Consider the following 26726-nt stretch of genomic DNA (forward strand, 5'->3'; position numbering starts at 1 on the left):
AGCGAATTGTTTTCCCGTAACTGCATGTTGCGTTTTCTTCTGTACTTATGTTCTATAGGGTTGGAGGTATGAAAGATAGTAGTAAGTAAGTGATTCTGCAGTCAGTAAGGTTTTTATTGCTTCCATACAGTTTGGATTCCTTCCAATTCAGCTTGACGCCATTGACCTCACAGCTTTCAGACTGGTTTCGAGTGTTCCTTATGTTCAGGATTCTTTTCGCTCCACTTGTTGCATGCATACAGCATTATTCATAATTCCAGCACACAGCGCAGACTGCAAGGTGGTGTCAAAAAATCGTTTTGTTTGCAGGAAAGTACTTTAACTTATCTACACACTATCACCTTCAAAATAGTCCCCTTGCACAGCATTTCAGCGCTCGCAGCGTTCTTCTGGAACGTGTCCTGGAAGTCTTCTTTTCGAAGCATGTCAAGCACCTTCAGCCGGATTGATGTGGATCTTCATCTTCAGGAAAAGGACGAAGTCCGTAGGAGGAAATCTGGCAAATAAGTGCACATGTGTTCAGAGAGCTCGTGATGGGGTGCGCACGTGGTCAGAATAGCAGACTTGGTAACGCACGTGTACCTGTTCACACAGGACGATGTGTTTTGGTACACTGACTTATAAAGTTCGGTGCTCCCTGTGCCTGCGTGCAGCCATGTGCTGCCATCTATTGGCCTGTTACAAAATTAGTCTCGAATCCTTTAAAAACCACCTCATTTCTTTCTTTCTTTTTTTTTTTTTCTTACAAGTTATGGAGATAGGAATGGGGTTTGAAGACTTTCATAAACGTTTACGTTTAGAAAGTGTAAATCGGCCTCCTCGGGTTTATCCGGAGGTGCTTGCTAAGCACAAGCACAGCAGCTGAGACAAATGGACCCGGCGTAAATCTGAGAGATCGATCAGCGACCAGCTCTGTTTTTGAAAGAGTGGGCAGTAATCGCATTTGACTTTGTGGGAAGATTATGAGAGGCTCAAACCAAGGTTACGCTAAACAACGAACGGACAAACCTTCGTCCCCATTCTTCTGCCAGTTCGGCCTCAGAGAATCATTTCGAATAAGGGACCTGATCTATTTCTGTTCTTGGCCGAAAAGATTCAATTCGCTAAAGCAGTCATACATTAACATTATACCATTTTGTAGATACTGGACATCGGTAATGGTTTTTCTTTCAGCCTGAACGGAGGAACAACATTTGAGACGTTTAGTTGAACTCGCTGCTTTTTGACGACCCGCACCGCTTCTTCATTCAGCCCCTTTTTTTTTTTTGTCTTATTTAATTTTTTTATGCTGCTTCCCATCATAATTCTGTTGAGTCTACAAGGAAAAATGCCTAAGTTGCTTACCTCTGACAGAAGTTTTAATCTCTGCTACAAAAGAAGGTAGTTTTTCATATATGTTGCCATGGAAATCATTTTCTTTATGTGAGAGGTGTCTGGTTGCGTGCTAGGGAAGCTCTGTCAGTTCAGTAATTAAGTTATTTTTCCACCGAGTGAGAATTTGGAGTGCCTTGGAGAAATCAATAGAGATATTGTGGGTTATATGTCTGCCATATAATACTCCATGGTACTGGAAGTGCTTAATTTCACTTTAACCTATTTTTTTTTTCTTTTCGTGCACTTGCATATGGGATGTTTTTTAGGATATAGAAAATCTGGTGTCAGTAATCAGTACAATGAAAACCCCAAAATACTCACAAGTGTTCGGATATCGATTGGAAACGAAACAACTGAATCTTGCATGTTTTTTTTTTTTTTTATATCAATATATATATATATATATAAAATAAGTTTCTAAAAATCGATACAGTATCATCGAACGAAATATCGCGATACTCGCATGCATCGATATTTTCGTACACCCCTAATTCTAACACATGTTCCGTACGTGTCTGCGTGTTTAAAACTCGCCTTGCGCATCCTGTTTATTTAGGAATGCGGCCTAAACGGCGCTCCGTGTATAGAGGTGTATAAAAAGTACCTGCATGACATGACCGAGTGCTTTAACACCTGATCTGAGAATCCGATGCCTCGGCATGAGTCGCACATTTTCAGGCCGAAGGTCTTGTGTTAGATCTCTTTGCTTTGCAGGATCAGGCCTGCCTTTTATGATGAAACAGCTTTACACACTTCACTAAGCGTGGAAGAAAAGATTACTTTCAAAGACGCTGTAATGAGAAGCGGTGCGAGGGAGCACTGTGTCTCGGATATCACAGAATACAAATAAGTGCATCCCTTTTTTGTGACTAGTTCGTCGAGATGGGGGTTGATGCGGGTTGAACTCTGCCACCCGTTCTGGACGGATTCTTCATTGCTTCGTTGAGTGTTACTTTTTTTGTTTGCCATTTTGGTGACGTTCCAACCATTTGTTCAGTTTCTTCAAGAAACATGAATGCAAATCATCTTTTTGAACATCTGCTTCTCCGGCAGTAGGAAAGGAAATAGAGCTGTATATCGGCAAGAATCTGCCGATCCGATACGTATCACATTACAGCTGTTGCGATACGATATTTTGATACTTTAAGCATATTTCTTATTTTGCACAGACTGTCATGAAGGTTTGGGTCTCCAATGCGAAATTTTCTTATACCGCATCCAAAGACGTCCTACACAATCGTGTGCCTCCAGCGTTGTGGGAACAGTTTGGAGAAGAACCTCATATGGCAGGAAAGATCAGGTGTTCCAATACTTTTGTCCTTAGTGTATATCCGGTAGAGGAAAAAACATGTCTACACCCCTGTCCTCTGTCAGCAACATAGCATGTTAGTCACTCACCAGACCTACCAATCACACTGTGCATGTGGGGAGTCAGCGAGCTGCCCTTTGTTGACAGCAAGTGGGCAACAGCTCACTTAGTGACCACATGCGGTGGGAGAAAGGCAGCAAAAGGGCACGGGCACCGAGGGTTTGGTATCTGGCTTTTTTTTTTTTTTTGGAAGGAGGTGAAAAGTATTAAGGCACAAACCCAAAAATCATGGGACACAAAACAAATATTGTGCATTAAGTAAAAGGGCTTCATTCGTCTGCAGGGAATCTTTTTTTTCCCAGACGTCTCAGCCTCCAAATTTAACATGATCGTCCATTTATTGCCAGTGAAGATTAATCTGCACTCCAGCGTGTGGGATGGAGCTTTGACAGGCAGGCTGGTTTTTGGAAGATCCGCCTCGATCTTGACTTATTTGTCCTGCTACCTTTAGTTTCCATTCCCCATATTTGCTTTTATTTTTTCCCTCTGTAGACCTTTTCAGGTCAGAGGAATTTGGAGAGGTAGGCAGGATTTTTATAATATAGTAGGTGTGAAGGTTTGCCGTCTATGCAGTTAATAAATGCACGTTTCACTGCGAACTGGACTCACGCCATATTAATGTGTGTGTGTGCGTTTCTGCCAGACTTCCTGTAAAGAGAAGGCCTTTTTCTTGCCATGGTCCAGGTCTGTTTCAGTCCAAGCCTGAGCTCTTGCCAATGCCTCAAGGTGGTGCAATAATGAATCAAACGTAAGGAAATGAAAGGATCCCAGGCTGAATACGGGCTATTTTAGCTTGCAGGTCCTCAGCGAAACTCATTGCCCAAAGGGGAAAGTTCAGCTGTCTGCTGTAAATGATAGTCAGTCGCTTTCCTCCCCTGCCTTTGTTTCTGTCTCGGTGTATACTTCCCCCTTTCCTCTTATTTAGGGAGTGAATTAAGGTCTGGAGAACCTGACAGACTGATCTTAACGGCTATTAAATAGCCTTTTTTCACAGCTGAATGTCTTTCTGGATGAGTTTCCATCTCCAGAGTTGGAGGGTGAGAAAATCTGTTTAGTCTCACATGCTCATTAAGTAAGGGTAAGCAAATAAAAAAAAACTAAAGAGGGTTTGAACTGTGAGGAACAGACGACTGGGTTTAGTCCTGCTTTTTTTTTTTTTTTCGCTCCTCGTCTCTCTCACAGAAAGATCCAATACCTCCACAATTAAACCTAAATTCCCTCCTGAGCAGAGCCGAGCAGCAGTCATGGCGACTCATCATCACCTGATGTGGATTCGGCTGAACGGTTACGGAGTTTTAGTTCCGATCGCTGTGTTGAAAAAAGGATTTCGTTAGACAAGTCCAGGTACATGAGTTTGGGATAAATAACGGCTTTTGATAAAATTTCTTGTCATGTTCTGCAACACCAGCGAGGGTTAAAAGGCCTGTCTGACTTTCTGTTTTGATTTCAAGGTTTTTTTCCTCAGAGTTATTTTAGAGTTTAGTCTCAAGGTGGGAAGGTTTTTACTAGCAAAAGTCAGCAAAATGGCAATTTTGACAATTGACAATGACTTCATTCCTTCATTAGATGTTTGTCTAAAACACATACAGAATACCAGAGTAGACTTATTTATTTATTTATTTATTTATTTATTTATTTATTTATTTATTTATTTATTTATTTATTTATTTATTTATTCATTTCCAACAAGCATCTATCTATCTATCTATCTATCTATCTATCTATCTATCTATCTATCTGTCTGTCTGTCTGTCTGTCTGTCTGTCTGTCTGTCTGTCTGTCTGTCTGTCCGTCTCTTCGTCCCTCTATCCATCCATCCATCCATCCATCCATCCATCATCTGTACTGAATACCATAGTAGACTTGTTTATTTATTTATTATGAACGTGATATTTTCTTTTTATTCGTCTTCTTCAAAATTAAAGCACACAATCCGTGAAGTTCAGTACCTCGTCATTCTTTGCAAATTCTTTATAAATTATTCATCTTTTCAGCCAGAGTACACGTCGTCTCGGGTCTTACCCTAATATTACGCATAACACTCATTCACTCGCTCATATGTTTACACCCACGCATATGCGCATGCACACACACACACACACACACACACACACACACACACACACACACACACACGCACACACACACACACACACACACACACACACTCTACTCCATACACCAGATTGTCCAACGTGTCTTTCCTCCATCTCTTATACCAGTCTGCGTGCGTTGAGTGAATTTGGGAAATGCAGCTTCCCCTGCATTATAATCGCCACAGTTTTCTCATCCCTGTAACCAGATTTACATACAAGGCTCTTTATAAAATCCACTCAAGCCCAGTGGATAACTTTGTGCATCACGCCTACACCCACCGCCGATTCGCATGCGCTTAACCCCCTTTTCCTCCCCTTGATCCGTTTTTCAGGCCACTATTTTCCCATGCTGCTTTGGTTTACCGCAGGAGCAGTTTTCTGCGCCTGTATTAACAATACAGCTACAATTGGTTAAAAGGGATCCAGTTTTTTTTTTTAAGACAGGAAGGAAATTAGTTAGGCAGCATGTACAGGCAGGATGCAGTCTGATGTGGGAAAGGAGTGTGTGCAGGTGACAGGTTTGAAACCAGATGAGATCTGAGCAGCTCAACTTAAGAAAAGAAAAGAAAAAGCCTGTAATTATAGAGACAGAGGTTATTTTTAAGTCCTCTGTGCGAACAAAAGGATTGTCAGTAAACAACACGGTCTGACATAGCTTCCTTAATAAACAGGTGGGGATGGGATGATTAAACCATCTGTGGAAGAGAAGACAACCTTATCACAAACGTACTATACACAGAAACAAAAATGTAGACACATTACATTGGCTTTTATTGTTAGCGACCTAATTAGTTTCTGTTGACCTGAACGTATGTATATGAATAAGTGTGCAGGTGTGTACGGTTTGCAATGTGAGCGAAATGTAAGGTAAAGGCATGAATTTTTAAAAAATTGTGTTTTTGATTTCGTAAAAAAAAAAATAAAAACAGCTTTGTATCCAATTTTAGCGCGTGAAATTGCCTGCTGCGAGGTGTAGAAAAGGTTCCTTTATGCGAATTGTGTCACGTGAGCAATTTCAATCTGTTTCAGCTTTTGATTCGGTTGTAATTTCGAGGATAATATGAGGTAAAAATAAGGACTATTCTATACAGTATTTCCCTTCATAAAGGTGTCAAAATGTATACTAACTGAGTAGAACAGAGCATTTCAGGATTGATTTCAGTTTTTTAGTTTATGGTTTTACCAAGCATCACAAGCTGGGCCCTTGAGCAAGGCCCCTCAAGTTTCAGTTCCATCAGCTCAGCTGTAGAACAGAGATAACTGTAAGCTCTGATTAAGGATAAGTGTGTCTGCCAAATGCCATAAATTTTGGGACATGGAAGCTCAGTGGGTAGGATGTAGGACTTGTGATCGGAAGGTCATGGGTTTAAATCGCAACATCATCAACCTTTTAATGGGAATTACCGGGAGAATGTGGGAATTAATACTAATGAAGTGGGAATTTACAAAATTGCAGCTTAGCTAATAACACGGATAATTTATTGAATCCTGTACACAAAAACAAAGCCAGTCTTCGTGAGTTTTCACGTGAATTACATAAATATAACATGCATTTCTGTTTAAAACGTCCTTGTGCTGTGTGCGTTATTGTGCAACAAAATGATACTAACAATTGAATCAAAGTAAAAATTTGGTAAATCTGTATGTGTTCTTGCGTCAGCTTACAACCAAACACAATGTTTATATTTATGTTTGTATATGATACGATTTATATACATTTTCCCCACATTTTTTTATTCATTCCGTTAATTTTCTAGTAAGTTTCCAGCTCGGAATGTTTCCAAGATTCCTCAGATGAAGAATACTTTCCTATAGAAAGTTTCCAGAAATTTACCAGACATTTAAGTTGAGCATGTTATGAGATCGGAACGAGACCGATCGGGAGGAGACAAATATAATTTGCTTTCCATTTATTAGAAGAAAAGTTTTCAGCGAGGAAATGCTCCCATACATGTGATTTGAATGATGCGACAGGCTTTTCGAGTTCTCTGCTCCTCCGCTAGCCGTTTATAACTGGTTAACACGTCACGTGAACACGTGACTGGTTTGTGTAGTCACGAAATTACTTAAAAAGCTAAATCGGCAGAACCAAATCAAGACGAAACTGCAACGTAAAAAAAACGAGCAATTAATCCGCGGTTTACGTGCACGCCAAACCGCGAGTACGTGACCGGTACGGATCAGGGATCGACTGCTATCGGTTTCATCTATAGCCTTCGCTGTGCGTTCCATCATCCTTTTTGTCCATTAATATCTACAAGGATGTCCGGACGCCCAACCAAGGCATGCGTACGGTGTGGCTACGAGTTCAGCGACAGACTAAATCGCTCCCAGCACCCGGAATAATATACTACGTGTAATGATGTCTGTCTGGATTGAGGCGTGAGTGTGTGTGTGTGTGTGTGTGTGTGTGTGTGTGTGTGTGTGTGTGTGTGTGACAGCAGGAACATGTCAGCAGTTGCTTAGTCAGCCCTGGAGAATCCGCCATCCAGGATTTGTGGGAACTCAAGGCACAGATGGGCTTCAACGATTGCCACTCATATGTAAAAGGAGGGTAAATGTTTGTGTGTGGGGGTGGTGGGAGGTGGTTGTGTTGGGGGTAGTTGAAGGCACACAGCTCCAGTTGTCAGTTCAGATCTTGAGCTCCAGCAGTGTATACTTCACTGGGTGGTGGTGCTTGTGTTTTCACAGCTGCTTCTGCCAACTAGAGCTTTGGGCAAGGCCTTCAAAGCCCACGCTGATCCTAATAACAAGGTTTTGTAACCTTGATTAGCACAGCAAGCACACACACTCACACACACACACACACACACACAAGTTAGATCAAGCTTTGTAGGACCGAAAAACAAGACCCTCATCTCTCTTCTTCCACCAGACAATCAGTCGCTTTCTCATTGCGACTCCTCTGGTGCTTTCCTAAACAAGTATTCAGCCCAAGCAGCGAGGACGGAGATGCAGATAAAACGTGCTATTGTACGGCAGGGGAGCTTTTGTCACGGAAACAATACGCTTATCAGCAACCATCTCACTTTTTTTTTTTCTTTTTTCTAACGCCATGATTACGTGGAAATAAAGTTTTTTTTCTTCCTCCCCCTCCTCATAAACTGTAGCTTGTTTTCCAAGCTTATTGAAATTCAGTCTCATTTCCTCCCTCCCTCCAACACGCACCCCCCCCGCGCCACCCCTCATAAGTATTCCCGAGGTTTCGATGAATTTCAAACAGGCTACTTGCAAATCATCATTTTAATTTGTGGTGTTTTTTTTAATCCTCTAACATAAAGACGCGTTGGTGCGCCGAGTGTTCGTCACGGAAAAAAAGTGTAACAGTCTATAACAATCTAGACAAACGTCAAGACGAAAACAGACGAAGCATTCACGTTACAAAACAGCAACGAGAACAGCACATTTTAGCTGGTGGAACCAAAAAAGGGGAATACATTTATTGTGGAGACAAATTACAAACGATTTGAAGTGACACAAGCGATTGTTACTCCAAATTTAGTTATTTACGCCTATATATTCATATATATATATATATATATATATATATATATATATATATATATATATATATATATATATACACGTATGAAAAGAATATAAAAGAAAATAAAAGTCTTAAAAACAGTAAGTGCTTAACTAATTCTTTTCCTTTCATTCTGCACAAGTGTTTTCTTCCACAGGAGAGGTGATGTGTGTGTGTGTGTGTGTGTGTGTGTGTGTGTGTGTGTGTGTGTGTTGGGCAGGGGGGCAGCGCAGTAGAAGCAGCGATGAGCTCTGAAAGGATTAAAGTTTAGTCCGTTTGATTGTCTGTGCCTTGTGGACCTGGTGGGCCGAGCAGGTCCCGATTCAGAGAGTTGTAGAGCTTGAACAGAGTCTAGAGAATGACACAGAGTGGGGCCCGGGCCCCTAATCCAGCGATATTGAGCTGGATTCCTGGGACGCGACCGCTTTTTCCGCTCCTTTGCTTCTGGAGGTGTGACAGGACACTAAAAGAACAGAGGGGTTTTGAGGGGGTTGGGGGGTGGGGGGTGATTCTCAGTGTCCATTGTGGAAGGAAGTTTAAATAGTTTAAAGGCTCAGTGGTCAGGATTGGGTGCCCAGTCGAGTGAGTCTGGAGGTGGAGGAATGAAGGAAGGAGGGAAAAGGGGGGAAGGAAAGGATGAGCGACTGGTGAGCAAAGGCCTCTAAGGATTAGCAACTCAGAGTATAATCACAGTATCAGCACAAAAAGAAAATTAGTTTTCTATGGGAGGATCAGTGGAAGTTGGAAAAGACCCTCTGAAGGACATTTATTACGTCAGGAAGAAATGTTTATAGAAAAAATATTTATATAACATAATTTCATGGGTTTTTCTTTCTTGATATTCACACACTCTGAATCTATAATGAATAGAACAATGTGATGAGATAATAATTATGTCATGATAAATCCTGACATAGCCTGGATTATTTTCTTCATCATCATCTTCTTCTTCTTCTTCTTTCGGCTTCTCCCATTATTGGGCGCCACAGCGGATCATCTCCATACCCCCCTGCCTCTTTTAACCCAACTACCCGCATGTCTTCCCTCACCACATCCATAAACCTCCTCCTCGGTCTTCCTCTTTTCCTCCTTCCTGGTGTCTCCATCCTCAGCATTCTCCTACTGATATACCCCATGTCCCTCCTCTGCACATGTCCAAACCATCTCAATCTCACCTCCCTCACCTTGTCTCCAAAACGTCCTACATTTGAATAAACATTTTGCCATTTTTTTAAAAAGCTTTATCATTTTATTATAAATTTCAATTTGTTATGATCCAAATCTTCTTCCTTGAGATAGAAAAGAAAATGAAATCCATGCAACCGCACTGAATTGAGGGTAAATCCGTATTTAGTGTGTATCCGGAAATAATCTGATATTCAGGTCATAATATACACTTTATAAACAAAAGTATTGGGACACCTGACCTCTCCAGCCATATGTGCTTTTCTTGAAACTTTTACCACAAAGTGTGTCTTCGGATGCATTAGAAGGAAATTTTTCCCTTTAGTTGAACTAAGAGACGGAAACTCGTTCCAGCATGACGATTCCCCCGTGCACAAAGCCAGCTCCATGAAGATCTGCTTTATATGTGTTGGCGTGAAAGGTCTCCTGTTTTAAAGCTCCAAACCTAACGGACATGAATGAATGTGAGCGCTGACTGCACCCCAGGCCTCCTCACCTCATTTACACCAGTACCTGACTTTACTAAATAGAGACTAAATGTGGAATGAGATTTCTAATAAAATGAAATAAATTAGTTTTTGCCCAAAATAGTTTAGTTTTAAGGCGTGTTCTTGAAATGGATGCACCCTGGATGCATGTTAAATTTAATCAACGAAGCCAGGAGCGTTCATAATCCATTTTTTGTGAGCAGATGTTTGCTACAATGGAGTTAAAATGCTAATCCTTCCGTCACTGAAATGAATCTGTTGAAACTAGCTGCTGCAGCATAATCTGCATATATACGTTAATGGGCTTTCGCTTTTGTTCTCAGATTATGCTGTGCTGACTTTAAAGATGTCAGCCATGTGAGCGATATAGAAGGGGAAAAAAAAACCAGCCTTCAAATTCTGTCCTATTGTTTTCTTACTGTGTGTGTGTGTGTGTGTGTGTGTGTGTGTGTGTGTGTGTGTGTGTGTTTGCCTCATTAGACGATGACAAATGCGTCTTAAATGGCAAATGAGCCCCTTTTCAAAGATCAGACGTCTCTATATAGAAGCGTGCATCCTGTGCGAATTGTTCTCCCGAACGGTGCGGCCTTCCCTTCTCATAGCTGAAACATTTTGTCGCTTTTGTACGGAGATCCCCGTATTGAATGCGCGACATATGCTGTTCTCGTTAAGCGGCACGCCCAGACGCCTAGGATACGTCGACAGAAAAAAAACCCACGCGTGCAAAGGAAGCGGCTGCTTGTTTTTTTTCTTCCACGGACAATACAGGGAACTGGAGGAAAAACCACCGCCGCTAAGTGCGCACGCGCTCGGAACGGGATACATAGGTAAACGGTAAACTATTGTATGAAAACCGAGGGGGAAAATTTATAAGGATTTTCTCAGGTACTGCAGAAATGATTACGTCCTAAAGATCTGGCAGCGTCGTGCCGCTTTTTCTGTTTTGTTCTTTTGAAATGTGTCCCTAGTGGTGGGCGGTAATCCAGTTGGATTTAAGTTTTTGCCAAGCTGATTTTGTTTTGTTTTTCCTTTCCATTGTTGCGCCACATGAAAACAAGTCCATGGAAAAATAATAATACAATAAAAATCGTTTTTGAGGCGAAAGAGTCGAGTCCAGACGTTTTAGAAAAATCTTACGTCCAGACTATACTCCTTCGTTCACCGCGAGCCTCTGCGTATGTGTCCTTGTGCTGTTACTAAGTGATGCTGGCTCCGACCCCAAACATGTGCCTTAAGCCGGCTCAAAGAAGAGTGCAAATGCTGTCTATTGGCCCACGACAGGGCCTGAGTAGTAGCAGACAATGAAGAGAGAAAGAAAGAGAGAGAGAGAGAGAGAGAGAGAGGATGACATGGATGTCTCGAGCATTGTGGAAAAGCTCATTTCCTCCACTAGATCCCAGGCTTAAATGCGGAGAATCCGACTAGACGACAGTTACAAATTTGAAAGGCTAAACACAACCACATGCACTTGTAGCGCCGTAACGAAGGATAAGACGAGGATTGGGCGGAAATCTTCATGCCGGTGAGGCGCTCGGGTTTACATTCAGGATGATGAGATTTTTCCATCCTGCTTAGTCTGACCGTGATCATCTTTCACATTTTTTTTTCCCCCCATGTTTATTGGTGCCCTAGCCGGGATGGAGTGTATATTTTAATACAACTATTATCACTTTCGGAATCACAATAAACACATTCCGAAACACATTCCTAATGGGAGAAGCCGAATGGGAGAAGCCGAAAGAAAGTTTTATTCTGGAAGCAATGCTTTTTTTTTTTTTTATTACGTCGGGTCCCTGAAGTGTTTTATTTCGCTTATACCTCTGGTCCTGTCTGAAAGAGCAGCCAACACCATTCTGGCAGCAGGACAAAATCTGCTAATGCTTATAAGCAAGTATTCATGCGTCTGAGTGTCTACGTAGAAATATTCTATCTTTTTTATTTCTTTTTTTTTCTGAACACCACTACTTTAATGAATCATTTTCTGCATCGATACCTGGCTCCTATTCAGACACCTTTGTTTTAGCTGTAATGTATTTGTAGCTGCATTCCTGCCAGAGAACCTGTTTTGAGTGGATGGACTGCGGTTTCCTTATAGACTCCTGCGAGCGAAGGGATGGTGAGATTCACTGATTCGCATCGATGCATCGGCATAAGAGTTAACGATGCATCGGTAAAAAAAAAAGTGTGCATCTGATCGAAGAGGCCGTTCTTTCAGCAACACTGACGCTAGGTGCTGTGATTACACTAGTGCTGTATCACACTACAGAGACCGAGGCGTGTCCTCAGAGTCACATAGAATACAAATTAACATGGCAGAGGTAGAGTTGTTTCCTGTTATTTTGACCTCTATCCTAGTGGGAAGATGTTCCACTAGAAGTTGGAGTGTGCTTGTGGAGCTTTGTCTGGGATTTGCTAAGCCCTCAAGGGTGTTAGTTAAGCCCGGTACCGATGTAGTTAAGGTGTTGGCCTGGGAAAGCGTTCAGCGTTCACATTCTTTCCAAATATGGTTGAAGCTCTATAGCAGGAGATCTTCCAAGCCACGTAAACCATACCCGCGTCTTATCAACGAAACGATGAAACGATTCCTTAGCCGCTCACGTTTTTTTATTAATTTTTTGCCCCCCCCGTCATTCTGCACCAACACTAGAGTCTGTTCTGCATGAAAATCCGAGGTGATCAGCAGTTTCGGAAATACTCGATCTATCTCATCCGGCACAAACAACCGTGCCACGAAGTGGAACCTGTTATTTTTTTTTTCCCCTCCAATACACGAGTTGCACGAAACGACTGCAGTCCAGCTGATTAATTGTATGGAAAGTCTACCATGATGAAATGTATACAGTGTGGCCAGGAATGTGCGTCGCACCGGATAGAGAAACTGATGAAATCAGCAGCGAGGGGTTTAGTATTTTTATTTATTTATTTATTTATTTATTTAATGGAAGAGAAGAAGTGTTTGTCTTGCAGGTGATATAAAGGTAGGAAAGGCGGTATAGATGGCTCAGTGGAGAGTCTCTCCGCAGCCACGAGGGCATTTTATCACAATGCCTAGCACTGCGATTTGTGTCTTTACTGCAATATAACTCCAGAATAATTCAACACACATAACGCAGACTTTTTATTAGATGTCACACTCATGCAGGGAAATCGAGAGGCTTTTAAGGGACGCTTTTAATACGGCCGTGAGCAGGTGAGCGATTTTCTTCAGTACGAAGCATATACAGTAGTTCTTCCTCAGTAATATAAAGAAGCATAGAGATATTCCTGATATCTTTTCTCTGCACACACCGATGCAGTACTGAGACCCAGTGACAAGCGGCAGAGACGTTTTTTTCCCCCGTCATAAATCCATCGAGGCAGCCCAGCATCCCCGATCCCTCTCCTCCCCCCCTCCTCTTGTATGCATTAATGGGATTGCGAAGTCCGTCTGAGCATTCCGATAATGGAACAATGCGGCCGCCATCTCCGACGATCTCTCATCTCTCTGCCGCGGCGATTGATCACCGGTCCAATTGCTAACTGGGGTAAATTGAATTTAGAGCCCTAACATTGTTCGTTAACCACAGTGCCGATGAGATGGCCATACAGATTAATGATAATGGGGGGTCCGGGATGGCTTACACAGCCAGCCGGTGAGATTTGATTAGCCTCAGACTGGCACAGAGATGGACACCAGCTCTTCCAGACTGTTAGAGGAAGCACTAAATGAAAGGCCCGTATGGACATCTTAATCGGGAAATGTTTGTCTGGGTGCTCGGCCTCTCGTCTTACTGGAGGTAGTCTGGCATGTCGTGAAAGCGTGTGCAAACTACGTATGCAAGCACAGTAGGAAGACCCAGGAGCACTATTCCAATAGATAAAAAACAAACAAAAAAAAAACAACGAACGTGCAAGGCAGGCATCAGTGAGCGCGGTAAAAAGACTGGATTTGTTTTTTTTGGTTTTTTGGAACGCACATCCTGCATTTATTAATAGAAGGCTTTTCTGAATGTATGTATTAGAGATGTAACTGAATACGAGGACATTATTTCAAAATAACAGATAATGTATTCTAAATGGACATGGATGCGAATAGAGAGTGCACTATGATATATATATATATATATATATATATATATATATCCCCTTCTGCTGCTAAAACAGTCGTGACCCATCAAGCATCAAAAGCATGGACTTCTTCAGCGGTTTGAGCTACCGGAGCTCCTCCGTTGCCTCAATGAGCCTCGGCCGCCCATGACCCTGTCGCCGGTTCACCACTGTTCCTTCCTTGGAGCACTTTTGATAGACGTATGATATGACATAATGTTATAATAGTTATAAAAGACATTTGGTGTAACCCAGATGAGGATGGGTTCCCTCTTTAGTCTGGTTCCTCTCAAGGTTTCTTCCTTATGCCATCTCGGGGAGTTTTTCCTCGCCACAGTCGCCACCGGTTCGCTCATCAGAGACAAACCTACTTGTAAAGAACATATTCACTTTTAATCACCACATTATCTGTATAAAGCTGCTTTGAGACAATATTCATTGTTAAAAGCGGTATACAAATAAAGATTTTTTTAATTGAATTTAATAATATTATAACTTTATGCCTGGTCATTGTGTGTGTGTGTGTGTGTGTGTGTGTAATTATTATTATTATTATTTTTTTTAAAGAAAGGTTGCACAACTCTGCAGTGAACCCAAAGAATGAAATGCTACATTTCATATGAAGCTTGCAGGACAAATAAAAGACACATGAGCTGAGCTGAAAGAGACAAACTCGTCTGCCATTTCTGTGGTTTTCTCAGTTTCCAGGGGATAAAAAAACAAACGTCCAGTTTAGGCCATACCTGCTTTCCGGCACAAATTGGAGGTGTACAGTACAATAGACCACATGCTATAGTTGATGTGCTACATATTAAAATAATATTGAAGCTATCATGTGTATAAACACAAACAGCCACACACACACACACACACACACATTCACACGGGGAACACAGTCCTTGATAAGAGTTATTTGTTGAGCTGTGAATGTTAGTCACATTGAGCGCGCTCTGACCATGATGTGCTGCGGGGAGTTTTATGAGCATCATCAATAACCTTTTCAAAGCGCATGTGTGTGAGATCGTGAACGTTTGTGAGTCAGCTTGTCATAGTCGTGCCATCATTTTTATCTTTCAGTTGTTGTTTTTTTTCCGGATTTCAAACCAGCCCCAGACCGACTAGACACTCCTTTTGGCACTTTAGAGCGGTGGTGTTAATTAGGAGGTACATGCGATAATCTGGTGCCTCTGATCCACAGCGAGCGTCGTGTCAGGCTCATGCTAATGCACCCTGAGGTGGGCAGAAGCAAAAATGTATAACTCCAGTTTATTTTTTTTTTTGGACATTTAATTCAATGCCAACATTATTTATTATATAACTTATATTTATTATATAACTCTTTAAAAAAGCAATTTTGGTCAAGTCTTGGTCAAGTTCACGTCCCTAAATACGAAAAAACATCACCGCAAATCAAATAAAATTTCCGTACTGGTGGGCGTGGTCTTTTCCAGGATGACCCTCCCCCTCATTCATCGCGTAAAAGGGATGTCCTATTTTACGAGTGTGAAAATGCTCAGGTGTATAATATAATTAAGTATATAAAAGTACATAATATAAGTCGCTCCGGATAACAGCGTCTGCCAGATGCCATAAATGTAAAGTGAAGAATATCATTCATTTCTCCAGCACAAGTTCCTGAGACTTGTAGAATCAATACCAATTTTTTCCCCCCATGTACTCACTTATACTAAAATGCTGTAATATATAAGCACTGGGTTCTAAGATTTGTAATCTTTTACTCAAGCCCAGTATAATTAAAAGCTTTGCCAAAAGTATTTGGACACGACTTTTCCTGCCGCATTTCTTTTTTCTTTTCAAGAATTCTTTTCAGGCTTTTATTAATGAATGTTTTTTCTTCCTCAAATCAGAAAAGAAAATGGAATCCATGCAACAACACCGAATAGAAGAGAAAGTGTTTGCAAAACGGTGTATTTATTGTCTGACCCGGAAATAATATATTTTATTCATATGTTTATATTTTTTGGGACACCTGGCTTTTCCAGACATATTTGGCTCCTCCCCAAACTGCTCCCAAACAGCTTGCATGAAATTTCCCTTCAGAACCAAACCTGTTCCAGCATGTGTGCACAAATCCAGCTCCATGAAGATAGAGTTTACATGGGTTGAATTGGAAGATCTCCTGCCATAAAACACCAACCCTACTAAACCCTACTGGCCCCCCAGGCCTCCTCACCTCACCTACGTCAGTACCTGACTGAACGAGTCTCCACAAATCTCCACACTACAAAATCTAGTGGAACTTTTTCCCAGAAGAGTGGAGCTCATAATAACATGCAAACGGAGACCATATGTGAGATGTGCACAAACTTTTGGCCCTACAGTGTATATGTGTGTTTGTGGGCATAAAAAGATATTAATGCTTTCTATGTCTGATGTGCTGAAAAAACATCAGTTTCAGAGTTAAATATTCCACATAAAGACATTATACATATCGATGTTCAGGGCAAATAAATAAATAAATGAACGAGTAAATAAATAAAAACCAGCGTTTTAGCTCTAGGCGTCTCATCCATATTGTATATTGCTGTAATTACGCAAACCGCATAAAAACACGTTCCACGTTTTGCCGTTTTTCTTTTCTTTTTCCCCTTTGACATGTTTTTTTAAGATGCGATGTTGGCATTTTATTCTATTACGCGTCGCAACAAATCTCGGCCAGCGGTTTGTTATTTCAAATTTGTTCTTCGAGAAGTCGAAACGATGTGGAGCACTTAGACGCACATCACGCGAAACACTCGGTAATGTACAGACGCACAGGAAATTAATCGATTCCGTAGGAAATTGCGGCCGAAAGACAAACTAATTCACGGGGAGGTTATACGAACAGAAATAACTGCTTCGTTACTAAATCTCATAAAGGAAAAAAATGAACGGAATTCGAGATAATAAAGAAAATGCACACACCTTTGTGCTGAATTATAGAGAATTATAGAGTCCCTCTTACCGGCTCAAAGCAATATATGGTGTCTACAAAAGTTCATGAACACGCAAACATAAGATTCATTTATGCTTTGAGAAGATCTCATTCGAAAGAGAAGATGCTCCACTAGATTTTGTTGGGATTTGAGTTTATTCATCCACAAGGATGTTGGGAAAGTAAACTGATGTAGGTGAGGTGAGGAGGACTGGGGTGCAGTCATCGTTTACATTCATCCTAGAGGTGTTCCAGCTCTATAGCAGAAGATCTTCCACTCCAAACCATGAACAGCATATCTTCAAGGAACTGGCTTTGTGCACAGGGATGTTCTCATGCAGGAACAGGTTTGGATCTCCTAATTCAAGTGATGGGGAAAATTCAAAGTCCTGTACAGTTGTGTGTCTTCACCTTTGTGGTCATCACATATGGCTGGGAAAATCAGGTGTCCCAATACTACTTAGTCGAAAAAATCCTTTGACCTGATGGGACATAAATTTACTATCGTATATTAATTTTTTTAATTAGAAAGGGAGAGCACACACACACACACACACACACACACACAAACACACACACACACACACACACACACACGTACAACTGAACAAAAGCACAGTTAATGGCCGGTGATAAAGCCGCAGTCAGCACTTTGGTTGAACGTACAGTAGGGTCTCGTGTGCAATGCTGATGACGCAGAGCAGATCTCGCTCCTGGCGAAGACTCCCAGCGGTTTCTAAACACCTGAAGATAAATCGCTGCCGTCTGTCTGAAGCCCTCAACCGCTTCTTCTGAGTTTCTTTAGCGTTCAGGTTGTCGTTACGCCGTAACCGTGAAGCTGTGATGCACCACTCGCTAGACATCAGCGACTTTTCATTACCGCTTCCTGCAGTACGCTGCATCGCTAAATACACTCCGCCAAAGTGTGTATGTTTCCGCTCGGGGCCCGATGTAAAGAGAGAGCACCTGTTTTATGAGGTCGAAATGGAGAGAAGAAAGACAGAGGAGCGAGTGTGAGGATATAAAGCATGGATTTGGGGATTTGGTGTAGCAGGTTCTATATATATGATTAATGTTCTTTTTGCTCAAAAGCCAAATGTATGATTTTAGAATACTTGGGATATGCAATTTGATTCTTCTTCATTAAAAAGTTTGGGCTGTTATTTATTTGATAAAATCTTTGCGTAATTACCCACAATGCCGCTTTTCTACTTATTCACAGAGTGACACATCCGTTCCTAAACAGGGCAGTGCAGTGGCCCTTTAATCGCTGTAGCTATTAGTTTGTCTGCAAGAATCTGGCGATTCAATACGTATCGCGATACAGGAGTTGCGATACGATATATTGCGATACTGTGACACGGTGATATATTGAGATATTTCTTATTTTAGGTATAGGGTATGAAGCGGTCATTAAAGACACACCACCATACGCAAACCTTAGCAAAATAAAAAATAATTTTTACCAAAACACAGTGCGATCTGCATCACAAATTAAATTTCGGCTATTTGTTTTGTTATAAGACATATTGCAATCGGCGCATTTCAGTCACCGCCGCTATTACTTCTGGCCGAAGTTATACCCATAATCATTTTTACAGCAGCGCCCCCTGAGGACAAGGTGGATATTAACTAACTTAAGTGGTGTGCAAGTTCAGAGATAAGAAGACTGTTATCTATTTAGCGGTTTTAATATAAACTCAAAAGAAAACAACTTGTATGAATAAAATAAATATATAATATCAATATTAGGTTTTTAAGAATCGATACAGTATTGCGATACTCATGTGCGTTGATATTTTCTTACACCCTTAGTAGCTTTGCTGACTGTTTCCCATTGTGGCATCAGAACCCCACGCAAGATCTTACAGGAAGGACAAAAATGCAGCGTCGACCAATCAACTAACACTGAATGGCATTTGCTTCACCTTTGTGTCGCAAAAATCTGCGTGTTCTTATGCCTTTGCTGCCGGGAGACATGTTGTTGTGTTGTGATAACACGCCATCTTGCAGCATTAACTCCGCTAATCGGCTTTCAGGGCTGATTGAAGAATTAGTAGTTTTTTTTGCCTGGACTTGCTTAGTTATCCAAAATGCAAATAGCAGCCAGTCAAGGTTAATTTACTTACTGCCAAGTCTCAGAGTCTCACCTCGGCCCTGGCTCTGAATGCTTTCTCCTCTGCAGGATTTCTTTTTGTTATGCTATGAACTGATTAAAGGGTGAAAAACAACAAAAAACAATCCCCCAGCCCGGCTTTTGTTTGCGAGCCGATTAAGTGCAACAGGAAACAGAACCGAAGCATCACGCTCGGAAATGCTCCTAAACTTTTAGGCTTTTGAAAGGGCTTCGAGTTCCCGTCGTCACTAAACAGGGTTAAAGAGCACCCTGATTAAGACGCCTGAGAAGCGCTCGTAATTGTCAGCGTGCGCCCCAAAAAAAAAACGTCCGCCTGCTCATCAGAGCTCATGAATGTGAGGTAATTATTCTCAGCATTTAAATATTATGTAAAAGCGGCCATGCAGCTCCTGGTATCTCAATGGGTAAAGGTTAATGACTCAATGAGGGAACGCAGCCTTGACCTTCCCGCATCTCCTCAAGTGGATCCTCCTGACCTTTTTCAGGGCTGCGGCGAACATGGCGGACGCTATCTCCGCCGCGCACTCGCGCTTTACGTCAAGGATGCTCTATGCTCATCAGCTCCACTCGTGCCTAGGCACTTTTGTACCATTTGTACATAGTAGTAACAAGCTCCTTCAATATTTCGAAAGGGAAAAGGAAAATAATGTAGCCAAAGTCCTACAACAACTTGGGTGAGGAGAACGTGTGCAAACCGAGATATGGGAAGGTTTAGCGATACAGCGCCCCCAGCGTTCCTGCCACTTCTGGAATGTGTCCTGGATTTGCGCTGGATCTCCACATTGGTGTCAAAATGACGACCTTAAAGCTGGATCTTCAACTCCGGGAAGAGGGCGAAGTCTGCAGGCGCCAAATCTGGTGGGTGCTGAAGTGCGATCATGTGGCTTGTTCTCCGACGATCATCATGCACGAGTTCCCGAATTGTTTCGATATTTTCGTAGGTCGAGCTCGTTGAAGGTCTTCCTGATCTCTCCTCGTCTTTCAGTGGCGTTATTCTGCCCTTGTTCACGTTTTTGCTCTTTGTTCTAACTTGCTGTCCGTGATGACATCGCAGACGTGGTAACGCACGTGGTTAGAATATCACCAGTTATCACCGTTAGTCCCGAAACGCTTTGATACCACCTCGTAAAACACGCAAGGAACATGCATAACTAATTGTAATAAATGAAAGTACCGCTCCTGCCGGTGTTCTCGACACCTGGATACAAATGGTGAGGAGGAAAAAATTGGATGATTAGTGGAGACGTTTGGTTTGTGTTATAAAGATGATGATAATACTGATGATGTGGTTGATGGACGTTTGCGAATTGCAACCGTTCACATGGTGCTTCTCGCTTCCAATTTGGGGAAAGTTTAGATCTACCGATTCAGCTGAGAAGCCAGGCTCCAGACAGACAATCGGCTCAGGAGGCTGCCAGGATGTCTCCGGAAGCTGGAATACAGCAAGAACCAAAATCCGCTAAGATCATGATGATGATTATATTTAAAACTAGACGACTTGAATGATGATTTTTACATTTGTGACGTTCTTCTTTCCTATTGAAGTTTTTTTTTTTCTACACAGAATTCAAATTGAAAGAACAATTATAGAGTGTCAGGAATCATCGCTACGCTCTCTGCTTAACTCAGCAGGAAACCCAGCGGACCTCCTGGTGATGTTCCGGACGGCATAAACCGGATTCAGTGGACCGGTTACCTTGAATCCTTTAACAAGCCGGAGTTAGAATGCGACACTCTCCGGTGTTTAACAGCTGATGAGGAGGCATAATTAGCGCTGCTTTTAATCCTCGTCCTTCATCACGTAGCTCCGTTTGCAATTCCCAAGGCAGCGCATTATTTTGGATTCGCCAGTTAACTAGCAGACCTGTGTGTGTGTGTGTGTGTGTGTGTCTCTTTTATAATGAACGGCTGTAGTCAGCTGCGCCTCGTCGTCCCTGCTTGCTGCCACTTCAGCCGTCATTTTGGAAGTATTTTAATTGTCCTGCCTTTAGAGACGAAGCCGGACAGCTCTCTTCCTAAAAATTCTTTCGCCTCGGACGATCGCCCGCTTTCAGCGCCCAACTGCTTCAGCAAAGTTCCTATTCTTCTTCTTCTTCTTCTTCTTCTTATTATTATTATTATTAATATTATAATTATTTCATGTTGGATGTGAACTGCTGGAATTAATGGCCGTATGAACAAAAAAGAAAAACGCACCACATACTTGTCATCACGTACTCCGTTAGAGGTCTCTCGTGTTTGTCCAGGCGTAAATACGACACACAGGTTGACAACCTTCAATTTACAGTCTTGCGACTACAAGGACGTTTCCAGGAAGCCTGCCTCGCTCGAAAGTGAAATGCAGGCGGGAAGATATAATTAGCCGTGCTGTTCTGTTGGGTTTATGATGTGTTTTACGTTACGGTACTTTCTAATAGGATTATGAAATTGGATGTTCATATACGAAGCCGGTTAGGTCACGCCCACTTCAGGTCAAATTTTGGCAGTTCCTTCAGCTTTCACTCTGTACAGCCATCATTTTAAGGAGAATTTTTCAAACCAATAACCAAAAGGATCTAAAGCCCGTTGGACACTCGGTGTTGGACACCAAGTACACAAACCATGTAGTTGAGTTTTTATTCGGTGACATATTCTTCTACTTAATATCCAAAATACTATGATTTGATATGGCTATAATGTTCTTATTATCATTTTTCTTTGCTTAATCAACTACCTCCTCCTGAGTTTCATGCGAATTAATAGGAATTTGTTGTGTAAGCATTGCGTAAGTGTGCCGCTGTTGTTTTTCTCGGGACTTCTTGAGTCTCTTCCGATTTGCATTTTTAGGGCTTTAAGGGCAGCAGCAACAAACGTCAACTTGTCCTCCACAATAATACAAAAATTAAAAAATCGCAAAAACGAAGAATTTTCGCTAAATCTTCAGCAAAAAAAAAACCCCAATGCTTTTTCTTTCCTTCTCCACCTGCTCTTATCTTCTCTGAAATACTTTCAAATCTAGTACTTTAAGGTCAGCTCTTCAGGGAGCCCTGCCTCCATTAGCAGCCCATTAATCTGAGAGCGGGAGCTTGCGGCCTTGCTCTTGGCCCCTCGCGCATTTTTTGTCTCTTCGTTTGCGACACTTCTCGGCAACCCCGCTCTCAACCCGAAAACACGCTGTAATTTATCCCGTCTGAGGCTCTGCACACAAACATGTACCGAAAGTGGTTTCTTCAGCCGGCCTGATCTTTTCTCCATCTTGACCTAACCTGATCCCTGTTTCCTGCGCTGTGTGTGAGGCATGACACACACACACACACACACACACACACACACACACACACACACACACACACACACACACAGAGTCTGGCTTTATCTGCAAATGCCAGACATGAAGTCTGCATCTAAAATATATGTCTATTTCTTTTCAATCAAACCATCCCCACCTTGAATTTTTATTTAAGCCCCTCCCCTGGTTAATTTATTTTTTCTTTTTCCGTTCAAAGCAAGTTAAAAAGCAATGAAAGCCTGGAGCGTGACTGATGTTAATTAATATTCCCGCTTTATGAGCTGTGATATGGGTCTCAGCATGGCTCTCGGTGCCTGCCGGCTAGTCGCGTCGTAAGCTAAACACCGATCTTGCTAGCTAAGGCTAACGAGCCTTGTCTTCTGAAATGAAGCCAAACCTGTAAATGTACCTAAAGGCTGCATTACCGTAACCCAATGAGAGCGATCGCGTCGGTTTTACGCGCCGAGAAGCGCTTAAACCTGAACGTAATTTCCTTTACCTTTAATGCCCTCTGTGTCTCTTTCGTTCTCGGCATGATTTATCGCGGCCCGGGTGACGCAGATTTATCGGAGAGGATTTTTTTTTTCATTCTCCTCAAGGCTCCTACACGCGACTTCATTCTTGTTTGATTGATCTAGTGCTTTTTGTCGACTGTCGTTTGGGCCTCGTTTCTTTCAGGGATTTTTAAAAAGTCCTTTAAAGTTCATCTATAGAATTTCAAAAGAAGGGTTTCATTAAGTTTCTTTCTATCTTCATGATCATATTAGCCCTATGAAAAGATGAAGCTGATGATTTCGCTCTGATTTGATGATGCCAAAATGTCACGCTCAGAATTACGTTTCTTGGACAAATGTAGCTTTTTTACAATGAGACTTTTTGCGGTGACAATCAGGCGTTCGTGTTCTTTCTGGCGTGGAGAACAATTTTACGCTCCGAAGGAAGGAAGAAAGCCTGAGCTGTTCCGCATGCTGACTGGCCACTTCATTAGAGATGTCTGTTTGTTCAGGCAGTGATTAAAATTGTCAATCGTGTGGCAGCGGTGCAATGAAGGAAGTCGTGCAGATACAGGAGACGAGCTTTAACATCTATGTTAAAAATCAGAATGGTAGAATTTTTTTTCTAACATTTTTTGAACAAAGGTCATGATCTCAAATCTCACACCAAGCTGCCACTCCTGGGCCCCTGAGCAAAGCCCTTAACCCCACAGCTGCTGAGTTGAATGAATGAGAAAAAGTTGCTCGGGATGAGTGCGTCTGCCAAATTCCAAATTGTGAAAGTTGTAGAGGTGATTGTAGCGTTCAGTAGGATTTTGAGATTTTGATCCTTAACCCCTTTGTGCTCCACAGGCGCTGTTTCATGGCTGATTTTGCGCTCTGACCTTATGCGAAAACTGGGGAAATGGTAGCTCAGTAGTTAAGGCTCCTGGTTGGAGCTACTAATCCAGGGTTACTGATCAGAAGGTACGGGTTTAAGAACCGATATCAACCAATTATGGAGCTACTGATCCAGGGTTACTAATCAGAAGGTCAGAGGTTCAAGCACCGGTATCGCCCCTGTATTGCCTACTCTTGGGCCCTTGAGTAAGGCCCTTAACCCTTTGTGCTCCAGGGGTGCTGTATCATGGCGGACCATGCATTCTGACCCCAGCTTCCACATGTACATGTGAGATACCAGCTTTCATGCTTAGGCCATGACCAAGAATTTAATGTTATAATAGGCTTCTTTTTTTTTTTTTTTTTTTAATAGGCACTGGCTTGAATCTCAAATCCTCCTTTGACATGCCTATGGTTAGTCCATCAGTGACACAAACCCATGGACCAAACCACTTTTGTTTTAAGAGGTCACTCTGGTGGTGATGATGTAATGGCATTGGGAACTTGGCACACACTGGATCCCTTATTACTACTACCAGCATTGTGTATGTGTTCAAGCCTATCCGAGTATTGGTGCTGACCTTATCTCTTTTGAGGGCTTTAATTGACCCATATACTAATAGATATTCCTGCATGATACAGCCCTGTGCCATGCGGTCATCTCCAACCGGTCCCAGGAACATGACAATGACTTCATTGTACTTCACCGACCTTTTTAGTCATCAGATCTGAATCCAATAAGGACTCTTGGGAAAATCGGTAGAAAATGAGGTTTGTGGGAGAAATTATCTGCAACATAGTACGTGATGCAGTCATGGCCACCATGGAGCAGAGCTTAAGTTATCTTTTTATCCTAACTTTTCAGAAAATGGAGCGTTCATGAGAAAAAAGTCAATGAAACCGATTTTTGGAGATGTTGTAGGTGCCATTTATCTGGAAAAATAAACAGGAAAAAAAAATCACTTCTGCCTGTAGCATTTTTGTTTCATTTGATCATTTTCTTTTACATTTTTACAATAGATCATTTTTCTGCGAAGAAATCGAGTCGTGTTATAACAAATATGTAGTAATGTTGAAAACGAAATATTTCATTTATTTCATATTTTATTATTTGTTGTTTAATTGTTTTGTATTATTTATTTGAGCACATTTTTTATTATTTAGTGGTAGGTATTATTTATTTGTATGCTATTTGTATGTATTTTTTGTAAATTTTTATGTATTTATCTGTCTTAATTTATACATTATTGCTGTCTGTCCGTCTGTCCGTCTGTCCGTCTGTCTGTCTGTCTGTCTGTCTGTCTGTCTGTCTGTCCGTCTGTCTGTCTGTATTAATTTGTCTTTATTTGTTTGTATTTATTTGTACATATTCATTTATCTTTGTTTGTTTGTTTATTTATCCATTTACCTTTATTTCTACTTATTTATTTTTAATCGTATTTATTTATTTATTACCATTTATTTGACTGACCCTGGATTGATTATACTGTATAGACTGCCATCTTTGTGCACTTGTGCAATGCCACTACGCTGCCATGCATCAGTCCCTGATGATGAATGTCCCTGCGATGTTTTACCAAGCGGGTGTAACCTGCACATTCAGTGTCTAAGATCAGCGCTATGGCTTTGTGAGTGGAGCTTTACAGCCAGTGGTGTAAAAGTGAAAGCCTCCTCCCCCCCGCAATAAATTAGTGATGGCGCTAATGTTTGCGGTGTAAGTGATCTTGTGGCCTGCCGAAGGGTGTCTTTCACCCAGAGAGCACTCACTCCGATACGTCTCTCAGAGTACTAATGGATCAATTTTGGGCCTGGCACTATGTAATCCCCATGGAAGCCTATCGATGCAGACACTTATCAGGTTCTAAGGAGGCGAGCGAGTTTAACAGAATCAGTAGTAATATTAGCTGCGGTATCGCTTGAGAATCCTGGAGCGTTCGGCTGCTCTGCGTTTGATGTCGAGTGTCGTGAGGGACGCGTTCGCATTTCTTTTCGTCTGGTACACAATGCATTAGTGCTGCTTACACTCTTCTTTCACCCTCATTCCTTTTTTCGTAGTCACCTTGTCATTTCTCGTCGCATCCTTAATTCTTTGCCATTGGTTGGCTTCACGGTGTGTGTTCTCGGCTTGCTGTTATCATTCTCTCACCCATAGTGAAGTGTGACCTCACAAGCTTGTTTGTGTAGAGTGCTACTTTTTTTTTTCGAACACGACCTTGTCCTTGGTTTTTTTTTTTATATTGGCTAATGAGAGCAAATATATTACATAAGGAAATTTAAACAATGGTTAAAAAATAAAACAAACAAAAACCCCCCATAAAATCTGTCTAATTGAAATTAACCTGTACAATTGATGACATTTTTATATATATTATATAAAAATTTTTTATACTATTTTAAATTTTCTATATGTATAAATCTAAGTGTTACGACCTGGAGTCTTATGAGCCTTCTCTTCAATATAGAATAGAATCCCAATCCATTTGGTGATGGTTACAAATGTAAGACAAGCCAGCAGCTCCTGAAATGATTATTAATTTACATTTACATTTAATTTACTATATTTGCATTTATGGCGTTTGGCGGACGTCCTTATCCAGAGCGACTTACAATTATATCATTTATACAACTAAACACTTGAAGTTTAAGAGCCTTGCTGAAGGGCCCTGCAGTGGTGGCTTAGGATTTGATCACACAACCTTTGGAGGAGAAATCTAACATTGTGTCCAATGAACTATCACTTCCGACATCATCCATCATCAGTGAAGACATCTACAATTCAATATTAAAGCCGTCATTTCATTCAAAGTTACGCTTTTACCTCAGAACATGCGGTGGGAATTGTCCGTAATCGCAGATCTATCGCCAAAGACTTCATGGTATAATCTGTCT

The 26726-nt window shown here is 41.6% G+C and overlaps 1 protein-coding gene and 1 long non-coding RNA gene across 5 annotated transcripts in view; both read left to right on the forward strand.

Moving 5' to 3' along the window:
* The window catches only part of macrod2 (mono-ADP ribosylhydrolase 2), a 636986-nt gene that overhangs the window by 51620 nt on the left and 558640 nt on the right, over positions 1 to 26726 (forward strand). The window lies entirely within an intron of this gene.
* Positions 717 to 6344, forward strand: LOC310725398. The gene is made up of 2 exons (XR_014533348.1): positions 717 to 4311; positions 4434 to 6344. It is a non-coding gene; the product is annotated as an uncharacterized lncRNA (long non-coding RNA).

This window comes from Silurus aristotelis (assembly GCF_946808225.1).
Source record: "Silurus aristotelis genome assembly, chromosome: 4".
Taxonomy (NCBI): domain Eukaryota; kingdom Metazoa; phylum Chordata; class Actinopteri; order Siluriformes; family Siluridae; genus Silurus; species Silurus aristotelis.